General features: G+C 35.8%; 1 protein-coding gene across 1 annotated transcript in view; it reads left to right on the top strand.

The window, feature by feature from the left end:
• Positions 1-24,552, top strand: part of KCNN2 (potassium calcium-activated channel subfamily N member 2) — a 394,236-nt gene that overhangs the window by 96,551 nt on the left and 273,133 nt on the right. The window contains exon 2 of the mRNA XM_031011707.3: positions 19,262-19,347. The gene's annotated coding sequence lies outside the window, so the exon portion shown is untranslated. The remainder of the gene's footprint in view (positions 1-19,261; positions 19,348-24,552) is intronic.

Consider the following 24,552-nt stretch of genomic DNA (forward strand, 5'->3'; position numbering starts at 1 on the left):
ATGGCTGTGGGATTCTGTGTGGGTTCCCTTTCTGGAGCAACATCTCTGTGCAATCTTTAGGCAGCTCTGTATGCCAGGCATAAGGATCTGGTGGGCTGAGGGTTTCTCTCACAGCCGAGATCATTAAAGCCCATTTTTAATTTTAATCATTTTCAACATAAGACTTTACCTATATTTACTTTCCTTTTTATTGTGAGAGTTCTATAAAATTACCTTGTCTCTGTGAATTCTTGGTATTTCGTGATATTCAGTTTTAACCCCAAAACATTGAAGAATCCTGGTTTTGTTAAATACCATAGCACTTCATGCCTAATATATATATATATGTATGTATGTATGTATGTATTTTTTTTTTTCCGAGACAGAGTCCCGCTCTGTTGCCCAGGCTGGAGTGCAGTGGCGTGATCTCGGCTCACTGCAAGCTCCTCCTCCCGGGTTCACGCCATTCTCCTGCCTCAGCCTCCTGAGTAGCTGGGACTACAAGCGCCTGCCACCACGCCTGGCTAATTTTTTGTATTTTTAGTAGAGATGGGGTTTCACCATGTTAGCCAGGATGGTCTCGATCTCCTGACCTTGTGATCTGCCCGCCTTGGCCTCCCAAAGTTCTGGGATTACAGGCGTGAGCCACTGTGCCCGGCTGCTTCATGCCTAATATTAAAGCACAAATATCAGATGTTGCATATCAAATAAGAAAGAGACATTATTTACCTTTCTTATTTATTTTCAGAGAGCTCTAATAGGGTCCAAACTCTAGAATCATCCTTATTTAACAGAGAAATTCCAATTTTGGCTGTGAAGGAAAGCCATTACACATTTGCCCTGCCATTCAAGGTTATTTTGCTAGTGAAAGATGCTCTGGAGCAGTGAATAGAGGATGGAGGAAAGTTTGAAAGGTTTTTATTTTTTGGCTCTTTTGGATTTAATTCTGTTTTACTCTAATATTAAATATCTAATTGTATTTTAATATTATGTCTCTTTTGCTGATTATGGTAATTCAATTCTTATAATACATTGAAAGTTACCATTTAAAGTCCACTGTGATAGGACAAGTCTAAAGTCTAAAGTTCTTATGTGACAGGACAAGATTCTAATGTCCTGATGTTCCTTGCGGGATGCTCACAATCTCATCTAAATTTCTCATTTCACTCAAAGAAAATCTTCATTTTTTTAGATTTACTTAGGGAATTTGAATTTTCATCAGTGCAAATATAAATTTATCTATCCTGCTCTGAGGCTAGTTGGTACCATATTTTCCCTTTGTGTCTTGTCACTCTGCCACATCCCATCTCATCCTGACCTTTGAGTCAAGGACCTAGTGAACTGACTTTCTAGTTCTAGAAGTTCTGCTGCAAGGCCAGGAAAGCTTGAGAAAGATATTGTGGAAGAAGCAAAGGTGGACCGCACCCTGGGCCTATGAATGATGACAGCATCTGACATTCTGCACCAGCTACATCTGCCTCAATGGCAGAGAAAAGGCCATAAGAACAGTGGAAGAAGAGCATGGACTCAGACTTCAAGGAAGAGGTGATTTTCCCAGTGCTTCCTTCTGTACCTCACCACACCCTAGTTACATATAACTCCATTGAACAGCATCTATTCAGAAACTATACCGAATAAAGACTGGTGGAACGGATCACATGGGTAGCAACTATGAAACATAAATAGGACACACAGTTACAAACATTATCTCCTTTAGTTTTGCAGAAAATGAATCCCTGATTTCATTCATTTCGAGCTTAAAAGCTCAGCCATATTACTCTAGTGCCTACCAAACTACTTTAGAAAGTCATTTCCATTTTGTGATATGTAGAAGTACAGACTTCAGGAAGTTCACCTTTAACTTTAGCATTCTAGATGAAGTTTCCTGACTCAGTGCTTTTGCATGAGGAACTAGAAAAAATAAAAGTGGTAAGGAAAATCAGAGATGCTAACATCGTCCCCCATCCCAACTGCAACTTAAAATATGCATGTCACCTTCAAGGTTTTAAAATTGCACTGTTTATGTCCACATTAAAATTAATGCTACATTTAAGGAAAATAAAATTGTTTGCTTCTATGTAATTCCTGTCATTCTACAGGAAATTCACTTTTCCAGCTACTGAATAGAATGTTTAACAACCTCAATAAAAAATAAAAAATAAAAAAATAAATTTCTCATTTTGCATATTCAGACCCGGAAAAGCCAAGTGACTTGTCCAGAATCAGATCTCTTGCCTCGAAGTTTAGAGATCTTTTTAGCTCACAGTGTTGCCTCCTAGAAGTAACTTCTTCTGATGTAAACACAGTACTTGGTGGTTACCACTTCTTTTCCTCTTCCTGGATTTCCTAGACTCCCATGACAAACAAATAGAAGTGGAAATGAGTATGAAAGTTCTTCATGTTTCACCTTTCTTTACACAGCATACTCAGTAGCCACTTTTAGTTTTTGGAAATGGCCGTGTCACATTATGGTGACACCACCATTGTGGTGGAGCCTCTAAAAGCCCATGTGGCTTTGTGGAGTAGAGATGTAAATTGGCCTGACCAATTTTAGACATGTAAGTTGGGAAAAATATACTTTGTTTTGTTAATCCACTGAGATTTGGGGGTCAATTTGTTACCATAGCATAATATACCATGTCCTTATTAATACAATTTCCACGTAGTAAAGGTCACATCAAGACATTATAGCGTAAGAGACTCACTTTTCAAACAATATGCTGAATATTTGAATAATGAGGAGAACTAAGAGGACATAGCATCTATTCAGCCAGCTGAATGAAAAGCAAGAAGCAAGCTTAAATGAAGGCAAAAGCTTTGGGAGGAATCTTCAGTTTTTCTTTGTCTTTTTTTTTCTAATTCAATAAGTCATTCCTGTGTTTTGGTCAAACACTGTCTGTCTTTGTGTATAGGCAGAATTGACTAAATTCTAGTTGCTGTGCAACAGAAACTGCTAATAGGGCATACATTTAAACTTGAGGTTCCATCTTATAAAAAATATTTTCAAACGCATTTGTGAATAGTCTGGTAAAATCACACAGTGTGAAAGACACTGAGGATATTAAGTTTACTGGGCTACTTTACAGTGGATTCTAATGGCACTGAAGTATTTATCAGTAATCTGATTTTTAAATATGCTGCCTAGTCATTTTTGTGTTACATTAAGTTTATTTTGTCTTTTTTGGATCATTCCCATGCCACTTAGAGTGCACTGGGTTGTGACCTAATTGCCTTATTATGCAGTATTAAATAACCTATAAAACAGAATAGAAGTGAGAATTAAAAAGAATGGGCTTTCATCACTGTAGGTGGTATAGAAGAGCAAAACAATAGAATTAGGACAAATGTAAATGAAATATTAAGCAGAACATGTCACTAGTATAAAGAGCTTTCAGAAGACTTTTTTCTCCCCAGAAGGAAACCAAAAAATGGGCCTTCGGGAGCTTATTTAAACCCAAATGCAGTGAATAATTAAATATGTTTTCACCTAAGGCTACAACATCTTTATTTTGCAGACAATACTTCTTTCTCAGTATTTTACTGACTTAAATGTTCAGACTCTGCTGTCTTTAGCATATTAAAAACCATAAGTGATGAAATCTTTTTTAAGATTACTTAAGTCATTTCTTTTCAAAGGAATAGAATAGATGGCAGACGGCATGAAAAGGACAGATTTATCCTGTTACTTTTTGAAAATAGGATAGTTATTGTGCTAAATGGTACCAAATAATAATTTTCTACTCTAGATGTTCTTTACATTCCATTCAAGGAAAGACTTCAAGTCCAAAGTTCATAAAAATTGATGTAGTTCTAAATGCTAGTTAGCAGGATTTTATTTTTCCCGTCTTTGATTGTGTGTGTGTTCTTTAATTTGGTTGTTAGTTTTTATTTTTGTTTTTACAAAGTAAAATATGTCTAAAAGACTACTTAAATTCAATATGAAATAGGAATATTCTTTGTATATTTGCTAGCCTGGCTAACCAAGCTACCTGTTACTGTGACTTCAGCTATCATTTCCAAATACATTAAGTCCTACATAGTATCTAGAGCTCTTAAACATTTCCTTCTTCTTCTGGGATTAGTTCCTAATCTCTAGCCCCATCTCAGAGTGTTTCCATTTGCTAGTTAAGATGCACCTAAATTCCACGTATCCCAAATTCCTCCAGCAGAAGCTCTTGAATCCATGATTTCTGTTAGCGACATCATCTTCTCTATCTCAGCTCTGCATCTCCAAATCCTCCTTTTCCTTTATTTCTCTTTCTCCTCATATTTTTTTTCAGCATGAAATCCAGGTCATTTTTTTCCCCTGTGAATTTCTCTCACATACCTCTTTTCTCTTCCCATGATCGCTCTCGTTAGCCTTTCCAGACCCTCAGAATAGCTCACCAACACTGTGGTGGTGTCACCTTTACTGTTCTCCTTTTCTTTCTCCCCTGACTCCAGTTCATCATCCACACAGCCAGAGCAGCCTTCCTGAAATACCCATCTCGTCATGGTTTATGCCTGTGGAATACCCTGGTACTTCTCTTTTTTTGTCCAGGGAGTAGATTAAAATTGTCACAGTCTCAGACTCAAGTATTTACAAAGGTCTAGCCCCACTCTGTGTTTTCAGTTGCACCTGTGTTACTTCTCAACAAGTCATTCCTCCCCAGCCAAGCTAATCGATTGACTAGCCTGCAAAATCATATTTCCTCTTTCTCGTGTTGAGCCTTTTCTCCGTATTTCTCAGACTTAGAATTCCCTATTCTGTGCCCCCTACAAAGGACTTAGTGTATATTTAGAACACTCTTTCTTTTTATAGACTCTTTCCTTTATTCAACATGTATGTAGTGTGCATCTACAGTGGATCATATCTCCAAAGGTGTTATTGATGGGAGCTGAGGGAAGTGTCTTTGTGATGAACTCCCTAATGACTAGTTCTTGTTTTCGGGTGTATTAGAACACTGGACCGTCAAACACCCTCTCACAATAACTGCTCTCTGAGCATATAGAGAACTTCATGTTGTTCATTTTATTCTCCCCTGACAGTGTCTCTAGAGAAAATAGGTTCCCAGTGCATTTTTGTTGATGAATAAACTGTGCCTTGGACAAAATCTTATCCTTCTGAGATGCAGTCTCCTCATTTGTGAAAGGAAGAATAGAAAATGGTATATCGCTGAGCAAATGCCGTTGTTCAGGTCATCGCACACATGTATTTTCTTTGTCCATACGTGGTTGGCTAACTTTTAATACCCGTACCTAGTATATTACATGATCTTTGCAGAAAGACCTGTAAATTTTCAGTAGATGTGTGTAACTTGATTTTCAGCATCTTAAGCATTTTTATTATAGATCTTATTTGGGCAAATTATTGTCTTCCATTCTCCCTTTTAAATCATTGTAGGAATTTTTTTCTTGTCCTTGAAAGAAAGGCAATCGAGACCATTTCTAATACACTGCATCTGTCTCAGAATTACTTTTAGGAGCATTAAGTTAACTTACTTGCACCTCTTGAGGGCAGTTTTAGGAAAGAAAACATTAGACTCTTTCTTAAATGATATTCATCTCTCCAGTAATACCTAGTACACCAAAGTTGTCCAGCCCTTTACATGCCGAGAGACATGTTGGCACAGAGTAGGGTTGTCTTATCACAGAGAATTAAAGTGATAGCAAATACAGTCAATAAAGTAAAAGTCCCATCTCCATCACAGTGACTTAAATATGTGTAAAACTCCGAAAAGGCTGTTGTGGCAGTGCACTTCAGAACTAAATGCCACAGTGGGAACACAGTAGGTAGGTTCTGACTGGCACTGGGTTCTAGGCATTTTTATGCCAGATATTGAGTCTCTGCATATTAGCATTACCATGAGCTCAGGAATTAAAACACAAGAATGAATTCACAATTATGTTGGTAAGCTAAAACATATGCATTTCTCTCATACATGACAGAAAGTCAAGCATATATACAAATCAGTGCCTCTACAAATTCAAGATTTCTAACTTCATCTGGATCCTCCAATTTAACGGAGTGTAATTGTGGCTACTTTATCTCCCACTCTTAGCGGTAATCAGTCCAGACTGTCATCCCTTGCCTGTTTCCCTCTATTTCTCACTCTCAGCAGATGATTTTATTTTTAACTTCACAGAGGGAATAGAGGCCACTATATGGGGTGATTCTGTTAAATTCCAACTTTCCCTCCACTCTATGCTAATGCTGACATCTTTCATTCCTGTTTAAAGGGATGAGGGTGGTGCCCAATTCCAGGTTGGCTACTTGGCTCTGTAGTGTATCTATCAACCCATCTGTCTTTAGAACGGTAGATCTCAACTCAGGCTGTGCATTAGAATAACCTGGGATGCTTTTATACGAAGCTGACACTGAGACCCCACCTTTGGCTAATGAAATCAGAATCTCTGGGGTGAAGCTCAGGTATATGATTCTATGAAAAATGAGGCTTTACAAACTGGTCCTCAGCCTAAAAAATCCACTAGGGTAAGCATCTTGTTTGTGTGTTCAAAACCGTTCCACTTAATACGCTGCAGGGCACCTGACTCAGAGTCAATGCTTGATGTGTATTTTTATCTCGCTTTATCACCAACCTGTTCTCATCCACTGGCTCCTTATCCTCAGGAGACTTACATGACCTCTCAACAACATCTTCTCTCAACTACTATGTTCTCTCTTTTTCCTTCACAGTCTCTCCCAGTCATTTCAGTTTTGAAAACTGACTTCTACTCTCACTTCTCCACTAATACTGCTTTCATCTGAGTCCTCCATGATCACTTTCACTCCTTATCTTTCTTAGCCTTTTGCTGCTCTTGATACACTGTTGGTGACTTCTGCCTTTTTTTTTTTTTTTTGAGACAGGGTCTCGCTCTGTTGCCCAGGCTGGAGTGCAGTGGCACAATCCTGGCTCACTGCAGCCTCACACTCCTGGCCTCAAGGGATCTTCCCGCCTCAGCCTCCTGAATAGCTGACTACAGGCATGCACCACCACACCTGGCTAATTTTTAATTTTTGCCTTTTAAGACTCTCCTGCTCCCTTGTCTCCAGGGTCATCATTAGATTTGCTTCTTCCTCATGTCTCTCTTACTAGTTCCCCTTCCTCTGCTTGCTCCTTAAATGTCACTATTCCTTTGAATTCCATTTCCTTTTCTTCTTACTCTTCATCTCCTTTTTAAAGCATTTTCATTGGTTTTGGAGCTTCTTTGAAAATATTGTGAAATCCATGGACCCTTTCTCCAGGAAAATAAAATTTGGATATAAACCAAAAAGTTGGCACCTGATTTCAGTAGGTTTGTGGACTGCTGTTGTATTTCATGTGTATCAACAGGACACATGTAATTAAACCTAAGAAAACTGGAAAAAATTATAGGATCAATGGCAAAAGTTCCTGAGGAACGAGGATGTGGGTTTATAAAAAGTCTTGACATCATAATTGTATGAAGACATTATACTTATCAAGTTAAATATAGAAACTTTATATCCAGGATTCCAAAAAAGCTAACTGCTAAAATCTCTGTTCATCTTTCTTTCTCCTAAAATTATAAGATTTCCCTATAAACCCAGATGCGTATTGCTGAAATATGAAATGTCACATCTAATTTCTGATCTCATGTGGACTCATTCTCTAACTTAAATACATTCATTCCTCATTATTCACAGATTCCTTATTTGTGAATTCACCTACTCACTAAAATTTTTATGATCCTAAAATCATTTTTTTTCAGTGCTTTCATTATTGTTCGTAGACAGGTGGAGAGCAGCAAAAAATTTGAGTTGCCTCGTGTGCGTGTTCCTAGCTGGGGTCAAACAAGGAGAGGTTTTGCTTCTTTTTTCAGCTTTTATACTGTAAACAAGTAGTCTTTTCACAGGATGGTTAGTAGCATAGTTTTTGCATTTTTGTGCTTTTTGTTCGTGATTTTGCTGTCTAAACTGGCTCCCAAGCCTGGTGTTCCTAAGGGCTAGAAGGCTGTGATATGCCTTATGGAGAAAATATGTGTGTTGGATAAGCTTCATTCAGGCGTGAGTTCTAGTGCTATTTTCTTGAGTTTAATGTTAGTGAATCAATAATATATATTAAATAAAGATTCCTTAAGCAGAAACACACATAATACATGGTATGTATTGAGCTGTCAAGGAAAATGTTGCAACTGGAGGCTGGTAGGAACCTAACCCTGTATTTCCCCTAGAAGTGCTTCAGTATTCACAAATTCAGTATTCATGGAGAGTTTATGAAATATAGCTGCTGCAAATAATGAGAATTCACTGTGTATACAAGCTTGTAAAAGTAGTCTTTATGGCAAGCCAACCTTGACATAAGTAATAATCACAGAAAAATATTTCTTTTCATGTATATACCATTGTGATTATATGTGAGTGAATTTTGCTATATATAAAACCAAAGCGTAAAAATTAATCTATAAATGCTATAGTAATTTTTAAATTTAAATTTGAGAGGCATCTAAATGCTCATCAAGCCAAATTGTAGTTATTAACGATGATAGGAAGCACAAAGAGGTGAATAGTTTATGCCTCAATTATTAGAAATGAAATGTTCACTGTTTTATTAGTATATACTTGACCTCAAGGGTTTAAACTATTTCTTATCTAGAAAACTAGCAGCTCATAGCTTTGTTCACTGAATGTGAGGGCCCTTCACTCTGGCAAAACTGGAATGTTTAAGGTGTTACAGAACAGACACTTTTCAAGAGACATATGTGTGGCCAACAAGCATATAAAAAAAGCTCAATATCACTGATCATTAGAGAAATGCAAATCAAAACAACAAGATACCGTTTCACACCAGTCAGAATGGCGTTATTAAAAAGTTAAAAAAGAACAGATGGTTGCAAGGTTGTGGAGAAAAGTGGACACTTATTCACTGTTGGTGGGAGTGTAAATTAGTTCAACCATTGTGGAAAGTAGTGTGGCGATTTCTCATAGAGATAAAAACAGAAATACCATTTGATCCAGCAATCCCATTACTGAGTATATACCCAAAGGAATATAAATTGTTCTGTCATAAAAACACATGCACAAGTATGTTCACTGCAACATATTTACAATAGCAAAGACATGGAACCAATCTAAATGCCCATTAATGGTGGACTGGATAAAGAAAATGTGGTACATATACACCATGAAATGCTATGCAGCCATAAAAAAGAATGAGATCATGACCTTTGCAGAAACATGGATGGAGCTGGAGGCCATTATTCTCAGCAAACTAACACAGAAACAGAAAACCAAATACCATATGTTCTCGCTTAATAGTGGGAGCTAATTGGTGAGAATTCATGGACACAAAGAGGGGAACAACAGACTCTGGGACCTACCTGAGGGTGGAGGGTGGGAGGAGGAAGATCAAAAAGATAACTGTTGGGTACTAGGCTTAGTACCTGAGTGATGAAATAATCTATATACCAAAACCCACGGCACGAGTTTACCTATGTAACAAACCTGTGCATGTACCCTGTATCTAAAAGTTAAAAAGATGTTACAGTAATTGACACATTAAAAGATGACTTTAATGAGAGTGCTATTTTCTATATAGACAGAAAAAGGTTGCATATACCTTATTTCTATCCTTACTACTTGTAGAAATGTTCAGACTTTTATTTGGGCTCACTACTCCTCCATATTAGTAACTCCATTTGTGGTTGGTTTCGTGAATTACCCTATATTTTAATTCAATTAAAATTTATATTAAATAAGTATTAAAATATTTCCTTTATATTAAAGTATAACAACACTTTATACTATTAAAATATTATATATTTTATTATATAAGCATATACTTATTACATTTATTAAATATATGTTAAGTGTATATCTTATACTTAATTCGATAACTATGTCAGTCATAATGCCAATGAAGAAGAAACATTTGGTGAAACCACTTAAAAATTTTTTGTCGGCTCTTATTTTCATTCAAATATTAATCTTGTTTTCTTTATTCTAAATCTATAGTGAAATATTATTTGGCCATAAAGGAAATCAGTTACTGATTGATACATACAGTAGTACTGCTAAACCTTGAAAACATTGTGTTAAGTGAAAGCACCTAGTCCAAAGGATTGCATGGTGCATAATTCCCTTGGTGTGGCATGCTGATGATAGGCAAATCTATAGAGATAAAGTAAATTAGTGGTTGCCTAGGGGTTGGGTGGAAATGTGTAGTGATGCTAGTAGGGGTAGTTTCTTTCAGTGGTAATGAAAATGTTCTAAAACTGTGGCGATGGTTAAACAATCTTGTGAATGTACTAAAAACTAATTGTGTAATTTAAATGAGTGAATGAATTATATATCAATAAAGCTGTTATAAAACGTTTTTAATAAAAAGAAAATATGAATCACGTTTTTCTTCACTCTGCCTAAACTTCAAGTCTAAAGTAAAAAAAAATGCTTCCATAAGCTCTTCGTGCAAAATCTACTAGACAATGGGCTTCCGAAGACCAAAATGACTGGAAGGACATCTGTGTAAGAACAGGTGATAAACATGAAATATATATTTACCTTTAGTAGTAAGACTGAGTGATTTTTATAAATAAGATGATCATATATCCAATTTGCCATTAGAGTCCAGATTATAGGTCTTGTCTTGGCCTAATTAATAGTGGCCTCTTTCAGCCTCAAAACTTTTCTGATTTATATGATAGATTATGTGAATGTTTTTATAGAAGCATGCGTAAAGCTATATCTTCTTACAATGTAGATATAATGCAATTAATTAAGAGAGGGAGAATTGCCTTTGGAGTACTGCTGGGAATAAATGGATACCCCTGTAAATGGGATGCTGGGGGAAAGAAAAGGAGGGAGAAGAAGAGATTACAAACTAATTTGAGACCACGAAACCAATGGAAAATTGATCAAAGTTTTGGTCCTCTAGCTCTCAAGGCCATTAGAAATTCTTTTGTCTCCATAGTTGATAATATTCAGGTCTTGCTGTTCCAGTGGTTCTTTCCCTGAACTCATATTTCACGATGTTGGGGCATACACTGTCACAAAGTTTTGTTATAGATATTGCCCATGAGTTTTTGTTTAATTTATCCTATTTGCTGTTTCGATATGGGGAATTCAAAGAGATTTAAAAATCTATAAAATCTACACTGCAATTCTCATCTTCTTCCCAGATCCCTCCAGATAACACATCTCCCTCTTCCTGGGTTTCTCTTCTTTTTTTTTTTTATCTATTCAGTTTCTTCTTCTTTTTTTTTTTAATTCAGTACATCCTCCAATAAATTGTCAAGAAAGAGTTTATGAGAGGTTTTTGTTTTGTTTTTGTGATTTTATAATTTGCATTCCTGAAATGTCTTTATGTTACCCTCACATTTAGTTGATAGTTTGGCTAAGTAGAGAATTCTGGTAAAAAATCTATTTCCTTCAAAATATTGAAAGCATTTTTTTTTCTTTATTTTTCATTCCCAGCAATGGCTAAGTCTGTTGTTATGATCTTCAGTCCATTGCATGCAATTTGTCTTATTATTGCTGTTGGTCTTGCTGTCTTTGCAAGTTTTAAGGATTTCTCTTTGTCTCCATGGTAGCTTTCATTATTCCTGTTATAGGGAGAAGAAAGGAAAAGTAGAACAGTTGCTTAAGATAGCACAAGTAGTAACCTCTACTATATGAATTGAACCCAAGTTCAAAGCTCTTGTTCTCTGTACTGAACTGCTTCACAAGAAAGAGTTCGAATAGATAGCTTCAAATGAGACATCAAGTCCCCACAACACTAATATTTATTGAGTGTTTACCCAGCCCTGAGCTAAGTGCTTCACATACATTACCTAATTTCATCCTCACAAGAATCCTAGGAGACAGGTTCTAGCCCCAATTTATAGATGAGAAAGCTTAGCCATGGAAACATCACACAGGCAGCAAGAGAAAGTCCTAAATACATAATGTCAGGATTCTAGACCAGGGGTCAGCAAACTTTTCCTTAAAAGGGTAATTAGTAAATAGTTTCTTATGCCATAGCTTCGTATGCCATTAGTAAATTAGCTTTGTATGCCATACAGTCTCTGTTGAAATTACTCAGATATGTCATTGTAGCATGAAGACAGCTATAGATGATGTATAGAGAATGAGCATGGTTGTGATCCAATAAAACTTTGTTTACACAAGTAGATGACGGGCTTGATTTGGCCTGTGGGCTATAGTTTGTCCACCCATGACTTAGATGATGATAATTTTTTTATTTTTAAAAAAGCAGAAATAATAAACACCTGGTAATGAAGCTAAAGTCTGCTCCAGCCAGATTGATTATTACATTCTTGGTACTAGGCAAACACTCAACTAAAGCATGGGCATTTCAAAGCCCCAGAGGAAATAGCTAGGTATCGAAAATTGACTAAGAGGAAAAAGTTGACAAAGGTAAGGGTAGATTCTAGTAGCACTGGTGCTTGAAGAAGAGGTGGAGGTCTCCCCACAATTCCTGAGGTTTTTTCCTGTGTTCATTGCTGTGTTCTTTTGGGTTCCCCATATGGCTCAGATGCCTTCTTTCAAAGAATGAAATAATGAAAATGGATTAATGGGACCGTAATCAATAGCTATAATTTGGCCAAGATGAAACTACAACCTGAGTGCCTTTCAGTCATCCAAGACCTAAATAAAACAAACAACAAAAAACAACTTTCCCTGAGTGAAAATTTTAAAAGCAATCTCAATGTTAATTGAAAAGAGTAATTCAGTAAAGCTATCAATGAATAACTTTTAGGTTATACTCATGTGGTGTTGGTAAGAAGAAACAGGTAGTATCATTGGTTCCAAATGAGTAATATAGTCTAGTATTATTTATTTGGAACCAAGATCAGAGGAATTGTTTACTTGTTACCTCCACAAAACCACAGGCTTAGGAGGGAGGAGGAGTGTACTGATTTGGTGACAAGAATGTTTTGCTTTGTCAAGAATATAACTTGAATAGGCTTAATGAAATATTTTCATTTGTCAAAAGGACTTGGTTCACAGTTCGTGTTTGTATTGTATAGGAAGCCAGCAAGATAGCAATCATTTAAGATTTTATTCCTACTAGAATATAGAGTTGTCAGCTGTAACCAGGATCCAAAGCTCAGGATAGAAGCCATAATCACTTTTATCTTTTCTGCCACAGTGAATAATAAGAAAATTTCTAAAGGGTGAATTTAAAGCAGAAAATTTGCTTTATAGTAAGCTGGGAGTAAGAAACCAGTAGCCAGATAAAGAATAACAAAGGAGAGTTACTTTTTTTCATTGTGAAACATATTTCTTATACTTGGTGACACAGAACCCTTTGAGCTTGTTTGTGGACTAACACTCTAAGGCAGGAAGGGATCATGCTTGACTCCAGGCTTTGAAAAACAGTTGTCTCCTTGCTATAGTTAAATCAATAAATCAGGGTAGAACCCAAGACATAAAATTATGCTACAAATCGGACACCCCTTTTGCATTCCCTCTTTGAGCCACTCTCTGCAAATCGAAATTTTCACTGTGTGTTTCTGCATTGATTAGTCCCTGGACACCTGCCTCTGGGAAGAGACAAGATGGCAATAATCGATTGTTTTCTTATAACTAGATGAACATCACCTGTAGCCTCCACATTATTTGGAAAATAGTTCTGTAAATAATTTTTGAAGCTCCTTTTGCACCTTTATGTTAGAAAGTAGGTATAAATTTTCTGTCTGGGCCAAAATTTGTCAGCAGTTTTTAGTACCTAGAATAAGACTAAGAGATAAATACATTCTAGTTCTCTACCACATTGAATTAAAAGCATTTTAATGAACTAGCCGATTACCCAAAGTATCCTCAGGGACAAATGAGTATTTGGTTTCTTAAAAAATTATAATATAGAACTCAACATATTTTGTGTAAAAGAACGCTAGCTTTCATCTGGTAAATTTACTTCAACTGGAATTCTCCTTTCTATGGTTTCCAAAGGTTTTTAATTTAATAGCTCACTTTTCTTAATCAGTGATTTTCTGTTTCTCTCATCAGTCCAACATTACTACACCAAGAAATGAAAACAGTTTGGAATTTCAACAACATGAGAAACAATGAAAAACAAAGTAAATTATTTCCTCATTTTTTTGTCTGAGAAAAATATGTGTGGTATTTACAGTGGACTAACATAGAAGATAATTGACATTAACATATGGCTCTGCAATCAGTGACAGCTATGGATGCTTAATTGATTTGAATCAGTTATTAACACTTTGGGAAAATGTAGGTTGGTGGGTATCAAAAGTGTAATCCCTGAAACCATTATGTATACCCATGAACATTATGAGGCATCTCACAATGTTGTCATTGGACCATGTGAATCTGAAGTTCTTATGTAAAGGTAAATTTATGAGCTTCACTCAAGATTTTTTTAAGTAAAATCATTAGAATTTATTAATAGATACAGAAAAAGCATTTGATAAAATGCAGTACCCATTTATTATAAACACTCTCAGCAAACTGGTAATAGAGAGGAACATCCTTAACTTGGTAGAGAATATATACAAAAACCCCCCAGCTACCAACATACTCAAAGCTTCCCCACTAAGATCAGAAACAAGGCAAGAATGTCCCTTCTCACCACTTCATTTCATTGTTGCACTGGATGTTCTAGCTAATGCAATAAGACAAGAAAGGCAGTAAAAAGTATAGAGATTGAGAAGACAGAAATAATACTGTCTTTGTTGACAGATGACATGATTATCTATGCAGAAAAAAAATTTTAAAAACCTTCCTGGGACTAATAAGCAATTATAGCAAGGTTGCAGAATACAAGGTAAATACACAAAAGTCAATTGCTTTCCTATATACCAGCAATGAACATGTGGAATGTGAAATTTAAAATGCAGTACCATTTACATTAGCATCAAAAAATAAAATAATTAGGTATAAATCTATCAAAATATGTGTAAGACTTGTATGAGGAAAGCTACAAAGCTTTGATGAAAGAAATCAAATAACTAAATAAATGGAGAGATATTCCATGTTCATGAATGGGAAAACTCAATATCATCAATACATCATTCAATTTGATGTAGAGATTCAATGCAATCCCAATTAAAATCCTACTAAGTTATTTTGTGGATATCAATAAACTAATTCTAAAGTTTATATGAAAGAATCAAAAGACCCACAACAGCCAACACAATACCAAAGAAAAACAAAGTTAGAAGACTGACACCACCTAACTTCAAGACTTTAAATCTACAGTAATCAAGATAATCAAGTACTTGCAAAAAATAGACAAATACATCAATGGAACATACCAGGAAGTCCAGGGGAAAAACATCCCCACATAACTATAGTCAACTAAGCAAATATAGTCAAGGAGGAAAGACAATAAAATGGAGTGAAGATAGCCCTTCAACAAGTGGTGCTGTAGCAACTGTACATTCACATACAAAAAAAAGGAATCTAGACACAGACTTTATATGGTTTACCTAAATTAACTTAAAATAAATCACCTGTCTAAATGTTAACACGAAAGTATAAAACTTGTAGGAGATGACATTGGACAAATCTTTTATGACCTTGGGTATGGTGATGGCTTTTTAGGTACAACACTAAAGGCATGATCCATGAAAGAAAGAATTGATAAGCTGGACTTCATTAAAATTAAAAATTTCTGCTCTGAAAATGACACTGTCAAAAGAAGAAAAAGAGAAGCCCAGACTGGAAAAAACATTTTTAAAAGACACATCTGATAAAGGCCTGTTATCCAAAACATACAAAGAACTTAAAATTCAACAATAAGAAAATGACCAAATTAAAAAAATGGTCAAAAGATCTGAACATTACTTCACCAATGAAGATACAGATGGCAAATTAGCATTTAAAAAGATTCTTCATATCATGTATCATAAGGGAAATGCAAATTAAAGCAACAATGACATACCACTACACAAGTACTGAAATTGTTAAAATCCAGAATGCTGACAATACCAAATGCTGACAAAGATATGGAGCAACATTCATTGCTAGTGGGAATACAAAATGGTACAGCTACTTTGGAAGACAGTTTACTGGCTTCTTACAAAACTAAACATAGTCTTCCTATATTACATAGTAGTTGTGCTTCTTGATATTTACCCAAAGGAATAGAAAAGTTCTGTTCACACAAAAACCTGCACATGGATGTTTATAGCAGCATTATTCGTTCATAATTGCCCAAACTTGGAAGCAACAAAGATATCCTTCAGCAGGTGAATGGGTAAATAAACTATGGTATATCCAGACAATGGAATATTATTCAGTACCACAAAGAAATGAGCTATCAAGCCATGAAAGGAGGTGGAGGAAACTTAAAATGCATATTACTAAACTGAAGAATCCATCTTCAAAGGCTACATACTGTATGATTCTAGCTATGTGACATTATGGAAAAGGTAAAATTATGTAGACGGCAAAAAGGTCAGTGATTTTCAGGGTTGGCACAAGGGACAGATGAATAGTTAGAGCACAGGGGATTTTCAGGGCAGTGAATTACTCTGTTTAATGGTGGGCATATGTCATTATACATTTGTTCAAAACCATAGAATGTACATACCAAGAGTAAATACTAATGTGAACTATGGACTTCGGGTGATAATGATGTTTCAGTGTAGGCTCATCAATTGTAACTAATATACCACTGTTATGTGGGATGCTGAAATCGGGGAGGCTATGCACATGTGGGGCTAGGTGTACATGGGAAATCTCAGTACCTTTGAAGCAGGATATTTCTCTGACACCTTCATGGGACTTGTGATACGGTACCTTGTTCACTCAGCCTACCACTCTCAACTCCTCATGGGAAGGAGCATGTGAGCAAACAAGTGCAGGAACCAGAGCAAGCACTTTTGGGAACTGGCAGGAACAAACTCCATTTACTTGGCTCACCATGCTCAACTCCTTGTGGGAGGGAGCAAGTAGGTAAGCGAGTATGGGATTCAGCCAGCTGCTTTTGGGCGCCAGCAGGAGTGAACTATTTGCAGGCCGTGCAGCAGCATCCAGGCAGGGGTGCCTGTGACTCTTGAAGCTCCAGAGGGCATGTGTTACAGTGCTATTTTAGCTCTGCCATCCATGGCTGACTTAAATGTTAAAAGCTTAGTAGGCCCTTTGCCTTTTTGTGTGAGGTGGCTGCCCTCTGCCAGCAAGGACAAAGGGTCAGTGTGACAGCCTTTTGTATCTGCGCTCATGGCTCCCAAGCTCTTGTCTGGTATCCAGGAAAAATTAGGTCACACAAACAAATTGAAGGACGGTAAATGTGGGCGATTTTATTGCCAATGAAAGTGGCTCTCAGCAGGAAGGGGAGCTGAAAAGGGTACGGGGTGGGTAGGTAATCCTCCCCTGAAGTCCACCTGTCTCTGGCCAGATTCTTCTTTGAAGTTAAACTGTCAAGGTGTCCCTCTGAAGTCAGATTGCTTCTCTCCAATGTCCAGCTGTAATCTCATCTACCAGCTGAGTCTGGGGTTCTTATAGGCACAGGATGGGGCAGGGAGGGGCCATAAGTGCTTTAGGAAGATGTAATATTCAAGCAGGAAATCAGGGATATAAGTTCTCACTTTGGGCTGTGGTTGCAGGCTTTTTGGCTTGAGGGTGGGGTTTTGCCAGGGATCTGCCCTTTTCTGCCTAGAATTTCTCTGCCCTTGTCCCTATCACCTTCCTATCAGTTTTACTGCAAATCTAAAATTAATCTTTAAAGTCTATCAAAAATAATCAAAAAATAAAAATAATTGGGATAGCATCTATAGATAAACTGTATGTTAAGCATCAGCATACTTTTTCTGTGAGGGCCAAACAGTAAAAGTTTTAGGCTTCGTGGGTCAAAAATTGTCTTTGTTGCATATTATTCTATATTTCTTAAGCAATCATTAAAAAATTTAGAAATAATTTTTAGTTCACAGACCTTAAGAAAAAAACAGGTAGCAGGTTGGATTAGGCCTACGGGTCATAGTTGGCTACTCTTCGGACTGTGTAATTAGAAAAACTGGTCGTGTAAAACAAAGTTCTGAATGCTAGTGTTGCAAGCCAAACCTATAACATATCTTAGGACCACTTCTTGGCTTAACAAATAATACATTAGAAATGTGTATTTGAAACTTCTAATTAAAATGGTATTGCCAATTGATATATTAATAAACACCTCCCTCAACACTTTCAAGATAGCAATGCTGGAAAAAATATTTAAAAATATATATTTAAAGTATCTAAATGCTACTTTACCATGGTAATGGGCAGGAGAGAGGAAAAAATCTAACCCAAGAAGATGAAAGCCAAATTTTATGAAATAGGCCCAACAAACTCAATAATCAAGTAAATTATCCAAAGAAATACAAATACTAAAGCAGTTTTTCAAAAACTATTTGTAAAATAAGTATTTTTAAAATTCTGAAAGGGATACAGAAATGTTTTTTAAAAAAAGAAAAAGGAATTATGAAATACAAACAGACAAATGAGACTTCATACCAGGATTAGCAGAAAAGGAGCCAATTAGAAATCCTGGCATTGAAAATTATGGTCATTTTAAAATTAACAAGTGAACATGGCTAAAGAGATAATAAATAGCAAGACACAGAGCAAAACACTGAGGCTGAGGGAGGAGAATTGCTTGAACCCAGGAGGTGGAGGTTGCAGTCAGCTGAGATCGTGCCACTGCACTCTAGCCTGCCTGACAGAGCTAGACTCCATCTCAAAAAAAAAAAAAAAAAAAAAAAGTTAAAGTCAAGTTAAAGACTCAGATCAGAAGATAGGTCGAAAAGTTCCAACATATTCCTGGTATATGTTCAAATAAGAAATGTAACAATGGAAAGAGGCAAGATTTGAAGAATTAATGAGAATTTCTTCTGAATTGAAGGAAGACAATTCTCAAACAGTGACCCAAGTAGTAAATATGCTACTAAAAATAAATTCAACTCTGTATGCATTATAATATCACCACTATCCTATATGACACGTTTATGTGAAATAGAAAACAGTGCCCTCTGGCAGATGCTGTTCTTTAATTTCATGACTTGAGTGAGTGTCCCATGCCCTGGTTTTCAGCCCCCACTTGCTTGCTTAGCTGTATTCCTTTGTACAGGGCAAGAATTACACAAGTGCACACGTATAGGCCCTAGGTGCAAAGTGATAGAATCTAGGAATTGTTTTAAAGATTTTCTACAAAATAGCAATAATTAAGCTGACTGTAGATGTTTTTATTACTGACAATATATGCTAGGAGGTAATAGAATAAAATTTTTAAATGCCAAGGAAAAAACTCAACCTCAGATTATACAATACAAAGCTATTATTTAAAAGAGAGAATGAAACAACTTTTGAACAAAGACTAATAGAATTTACCTCTTACAGATTCTTGCTGAGAGAACTACAAAAGGATGGACTCCAGCAAGAGGAAAAATGAATCTAAGGAATGGAGTGGGATATAAGCAATAGCAGTGAGTAAAAATAGTAGTAAAATATGTACATTTAGTTCTAATATAAATCAGTGATTTTATTGAAAACAAAAGTTAGGTCAGCTGAATTTATTTCAGCTAAACTATCTGCCTATAGTTTAAACTATTTTCAGTTTAGTGATTCATTCTTTTTTATGTATTACCTGCCTGTTTCTCTCACTAGCCCACCACCACTGCATTAAGAAAACATAATAGGCACACAAAAATATTTCTCCAGTAAACAAATGTATTTTCATTTGAATTTTAAGAATAGTTTTTGATGAGAGATAGCATTTTGGTGAGATTAAGTATCAGAAAATATCCTGTAGTTTTAGCTCTACTTTTAATTAATCTTTGTTCTGGAACAAAATACTATAGCTTCTTTCGACCCTGTTTTCTCATTGAAACTGAGGATGATGAAATACACCTTACTAATTCACCAAGAAGTTGAGGTTAAAACAAGTTAAAGTGCATGACTAGATAATATGTTTGAGATTTATTCTTCTTTTACTTATATGCCTCATTGTCTAGTTGCCAGATAAACATTTAACGCTTCAGTGAAAGTATATCCAAAGCAGAATGCAAAAATAGTTTGCAAGGTCTCCTGTAGTTCCTTTCAAAAAATTAAGCAAGGAATAAAAAAGGGAGTAAATGAGGGGGACCAGAGAAAATCTAAGAACGTAGGCAGGGTCCTCTCAGCAGGAAGCTGTAAGACCCTAGTAAACAATATTTGCATGGTATCGTTAGGCACACTGTACCAAAGGCAGCCTCAAAAATATTTTTTTTGATATGACTGTTGCCTAGAACTACCATACCAGAAGGGGCTACATGGACAGGCAATGAATATCAAAAAATTGAACTAAGTATTTGAGGGCCTTCCCCAAAATACTTTAGGGCTATATTTGATTCTGAGACCATGAAGTCATTAGGGGATTGATATGTGAATGACAGTGCTCAAGAATGGCAAACTGCATTTTTCATCTATCTCAGTGTGCAAATAAGTTGATTTGAAAATTTGCGAACTGTACTATATTATCGGATGGGAATGTCAATTCTTCCTCAGTTAAGCTGTGGGTTTGGCACAATTCCAGCACAGGGAATCGTATCCCTTGTTTGTTTTTACCATAAGACAGTGATTAAAAAAAAGAAGCTGAATGAGACATTAATGGTAAAAGTTAGACTTTTGGTGAAAGGTGGTCTTGGTCTCAAAATAGGCATTCACTTGGTACTTCCTAATAAGTCAGCTGTTTAAAAAGTCCAGGTTCTGTGTATGTTGTGTTACCTTTTCATCTGGAGTTTTTGATTATTGAAACTGGTGGTGTGACTACTTGCTGTGAGTGAGCTGCCACAGAATGTATTTGTTTATATTTAAATGCTTAATCTTAGGGCAGCAGATGAATGCCATCTCTCATAATCTCTATTGAGGTCTCTTCGCTTTCATGCTGTCCATCTTTCTGACTACTAACAGTCAGTAGCATTCATTGATTTTCTACAAGACAAAATGTAAACCTAATAAATATTTTTTGTGTTCTTGCACTACATGTTTAAAAGAAGATATATAATTTAGGTGAAGAGTTAAAGAAATATCAATACCTGGGCACAAATACATGTCAATTGATAGCATCCATTGTTTGACACTAACAGTTTTGAAGGTCTGCATGGAAAAGTAACCCATAATTAATTAGTCTACTGGAATGAAAAGATTTCCAAAGACATACAGTGAGGATTCTGATTCTTTGCAGCTTCAGAAAAACTTGTTTGGAGAAAAATCTTTTGGAAATGCTTATTTTCCCTTTCAAAGTCATCTTGAACTGCTTTGAGATTATGACCAAGAAGGAGACCCATATCTGTTTTTCTTTAGCCATATTTGAAAACATTTCAGTAAAATATATAAATAATATATGATGATCATTTTCACATTTAATAAAATTAATGGTTTTGAAATTAAGACAGGAGTCTCCTTGGGCATGCACAGACAGCCAAAATAGACAGGGAAGTGTATTTTTCAGAGTCCAGTTAGGCGATAGAAACCACAGCAATTGTTTTTACAAGAGAATTTAATACAAAGAATTGTCAGCCAGGAATTGACAACCTGAAAAAAGACAACACTACATTTTTCACAGAGCATCTATAAGGCTGGGGAATAAAAGGATGAGGCTAGGGTTGGTTTTTAAAGTTTAGAAGCTTGGATGAAGGACTCAATGAACTAAGACGAACTTCTGAGGAAGGGGTGTTGCTGAGTTGTGATGCTGCCTCAGGAATGCAACAGAAGGGCTGTGTGGGGCTGGGACCCAAACCTTTGAAGAAGGGGGCCCCATTTGGCAGCACCTGGGGCCTGTGAGGGGGCAGAACAATGTTGGTTCTATGGTTGTTGAAAAAAATGCAAACTAGAATCAGTTGTACTATTGGAACAACTAGCTACTACCAGGGTGAAACAGTGTTCAGTGATGCTGAGAACAGGAAACAAAACAGGAACAGGAAACAGCCTAGAGGGAAAGTATTCTTTCTCTCTCTTCTAGCATTTTAGTATCTCTCTCTGGTGCCCCCTTTTGGTAGAGCCTAATAGTAATTCAGCTGACCACAGAACTGTGGTTTTCAGAGTCCCAGCCCAAAAGGTAAAATAAGGAAAAATGGATTTGAATCTAAGAGACGATAGCTTAACAATGAATATGGGGAAAAACAAAATAAAACTTACTTGTTTTGCTTGCCTTCTGTATTATTATTTCATCAGGGATATGTTCAATACTTTTGGTTTTCCATATTTTAGATAAAAGTAACCATTTTTTAGAAAATATTTTTTCTTGCTGAATTAATGGAGTGTGAAAAGAAAGTAGTTGAATAAAAGTTGATAGCTAAACATATGCATGTATTTTCCACAAGTCTTTTAAGATAGCTTAAATATATTTTTTAGATTCTACATCTTAATTATGTAATAAAAACTAATTCATGACAGGAATAATTAGGGAAAAGAACATGGATTTGCTTCATGCAGAAGAACACTATAGAAAAGGCACAGCACAAAAGAAAACAGAATCCCGCCGGAGGTGTGGAAGTGATCTCTGGAGAGCTCTAAGCCCAAAGTCAATGAATTCAAGGCAGGTGAGGTTTCTGGAACATTGGGCTCAGTAGTAGTGTAATTATTTTCTGAGCCTGAGAACCAGTCAGCCTCCCTTTTCTTCTCCAGTTGTGCTGAGCCATGGGCTGTTACAGCTTGCCATCAAGATAAAGTGAAGAGTGTAGGCTTTGAGGCCTGATGAGTTAGCTCCTTAGAATGCTGTGACATCCAGGGTGTCTGTTCATGTCTTTTGCCCATTTTTTGATGGGGTTGTTTTTTGCTTGTTCAATTGTTTGAGTTTCTTATAGATTCTAGATAGTAAAACTTTCTAATTCTAGATAGTAAAACAGTGATGCAGGAACAGAAAGATGACCAGACAAGCAAGAATTGCCTGAGAAAATCTATCCCTATAAGGAGCAGTCATCAAATTCAACAAATAGAAGACTTTATACCTGAAAAGGTTATTTGACTAAATACAAAGTATTTTAAAAGCTTTAATTGATATCGAAGAAAGGATATAGTATCTATAAAAACTAAGGCATTATGTGAAGAATGTAGGTAACTTTGTAATTTAAATATGGTGGTAGAAATTTAAAGATCTCATTAATTAATTTAAAGATCTAATTAATTACCTTAAATCCAAAAATAGACACAACTGATGAGTAGCAAGTCAAAGGTTTCTCCATTATGGAGACTAAGACAGATATTAAAAATGACGGAAAATTTATATTATATAGAAGAAGCATCAAGAAGGTGCAGTGTGTCTGTTTTCTAAGCATTCTAAGCACATAGAACAGAAAAGGTGGAATAGAAGAAATAATCACAGCAATTATTTATAAAATATTTTCAGAGTGAAACACCAATTACAAGTCACCAGTGGATTAAGTAACAAAAGACACATATATTTGTTTGTTGTGTTCAATGATATCTCTAGCACACAGAACAGTGCTTGATACATAGTAGGTGCTCAATAAATAGTTATCAAATGAATGAATTAGTCTAAGCATAAAAAGGCAAATTTTGAGAACACCAAGGATCAAGAAAAAAATCCAAGTTATCTACAAAGAAAAAAAAAGAAAATCAAATTTTTATAAGACTTACCAAAAAGAGATTCTAAAAGGGACAAAATTTCAGATTCTGAGGGAATTGATTTTGAACCTAAATCCTTATAGCCAGCTACATTAGCATTTAAGTATGAATATAGACTAAGACTTAACAAACATGCCAAAATTCAGAAAGATAATCATCCATGTATTCTGTAAAATGAATATTTAAGCTTGTCGTTTGGCAAAACAAAATGAATTGAAGAGGGACATAGATTAGTGAGCAAATAAATCAATAAAGCATGTAGTGAAATTCATACAACTGTGGTTTATTGAAAACAAAGAACTATCCGGGACTAAAATCCCCAAAGATCTCACCAGAAGAAATAGTGAGTCAGGGGTTAGAGGAAGAGCAGAATGGGAAATAACAGGTCGAAAGAAGAGAAAGCATTCCTGTTTTCTTCAGTAGGTTAGTATACAAATACATTTAATTTAAAAAAAAATACGTTTTAACCTAAAGGAAACCTTAGATTAAATGTTCTTAAAATGCAGAGTACATATACTCCTTTAGAGTGTTTTATTTTTTTCAATATTGAATCACATTATATGAGCATTTTTAGCATTGATAGATACTGGCAAATTCTCTGCAGTACAGTCTATCAATTTATATTCTAACAACAGTTCTTTAAAAGTGATTATTTCCTATACCTTCACAACATTTGATATAATTGTTTTTCCTCAATGCTATCATGTTATGCATATGATTTTGCAACTTGCCATTTATTTTAACAATGTGTCATAACCATCACTTGAGGTCAGTAAAAAGAGAGATCTAATTCATTTTTTAAAATAGGTGCATAATGTTTTATAGTAGCTGTATTTATTCTGATTATGCCAATTTTATTGTTGTCACTATTGTTAATAATAAAAGTTATTAAGCAACTGTCATGTAAAGAAATATTGGCTGGATGCAGTAGATCATGCCTGTAATCCCAGCCCTTTGGGAGGATGAGGCAGGCGGATCACAAGGTCAGGAGATCGAGACCATCCTAGCTAACACGGTGAATCCCATCTCTACTAAAAATACAAAAAATCAACCGGGCATGGTGG

This window comes from Gorilla gorilla, chromosome 4 (assembly GCF_029281585.2).
Source record: "Gorilla gorilla gorilla isolate KB3781 chromosome 4, NHGRI_mGorGor1-v2.1_pri, whole genome shotgun sequence".
NCBI classification, from domain to species: Eukaryota; Metazoa; Chordata; class Mammalia; order Primates; family Hominidae; genus Gorilla; species Gorilla gorilla.